We start from the raw sequence: 1,200 nt of genomic DNA, 5'->3' as shown, positions 1-1,200 counted from the left end.
GTTATTCCTTGTTATGCCAGGGGGCGCTAGGGAAAACAAGGTCTCTCCCAAACCCTTCTGGTCCCTGCTAGTGAGTTTATAGACAGCCACCAGATCCCCCTTCAGCCTTCTCTTGTGAAAGCTGAACAGGTTCAGGTCCCGCAGTCTCTCATTGTAGGGTCTGCCCTGTAGTCCCCGGATCATGCGGGTGGCCCTCCTCTGGACCCTTTCAATGTTGTCCACATCTCTCCTGAAGTGCGGTGCACAGAAGTGGACATAGTACTCCAGCTGTGTCCTGACCAGCGTTGCATAGAGGGGGAGGATCACCTCCTTGGCCCTGCTAGAGATGCACCTGTGGTCCTACCAATGGTGTGAGGTGGGCAGGCCAGGGTGCCTGGGTAGTGAGGCTGGGTCCAGTGGTGGCAGCCAGGAGCTGCCGCTGCTGGGAAATGGAGTCCTCTGCAGGACTGATCCAGCCCATAGGGCAGACTTTGCCCACCCCTGGCCTAAACTGTATTTGAATGCTTTCAGAAACAGAGGTTTCCCTATCCTTTTGGGTAATCTTTTCCAGTAGTTAACCACCCACACTGTTAGAAAGTTCTTCCTCAAAGCTAATCTAAGTCTCCCTTATTGCAATTTCAGCCCATTACTTTTTATCCTGTCCCCTGTAGACATAGAGAATAGAGAACAGCTGTTCTCTTTATAATTATCCTTTCTGTATTTGAAGCCTGTTATCAAATGCCTACTTGGTTTTCTCTTTTCTGGACTAAATAATCCCAGTTCTTCCAGCCTCTCCTTGCATGTCATATTGTCTGGACTCCTAATAATTTTTGTTGTTTTCCTCTAGACTCTTTCCAGTTTATCAGCATCTTTCTTGAAGTATGGGACCCAGAACTAGACACAGTAGTCTAGGTGAGGCTTCACTAGTGCTGAATAGAGTGGAAGAACAGTGTTGTATGACTTGCATATGATGATCCTATTAATATAACCCAGCAGGTTAGAGGTAGGCAAGGTTCTTTGGGCAGATGTATTAGACCAACTAAAATAGTTGGAAAAAGGTTTCTTCAAGCTTTCAGGCACAAATGCCTTTCTTCTGGCATTGGGAGACTGCTGCTGTTAATGAGTTCTCCAAGGTAGAAAATAAGCTAAAGTATAACAAGAAGTGATCTGCCTGACGCTGACCACTTACATTCCTTCACACATCTCCCTCTTCCTCGCCAC

The sequence above is a fragment of the Gavialis gangeticus genome, unplaced genomic scaffold (genome assembly GCF_001723915.1).
Source record: "Gavialis gangeticus isolate Ggan-Ray unplaced genomic scaffold, GavGan_comp1, whole genome shotgun sequence".
NCBI classification, from domain to species: Eukaryota; Metazoa; Chordata; order Crocodylia; family Gavialidae; genus Gavialis; species Gavialis gangeticus.
The sequence above is the reverse complement of the archived record's forward strand: the minus strand, read 5'-3'. Positions refer to the sequence as shown.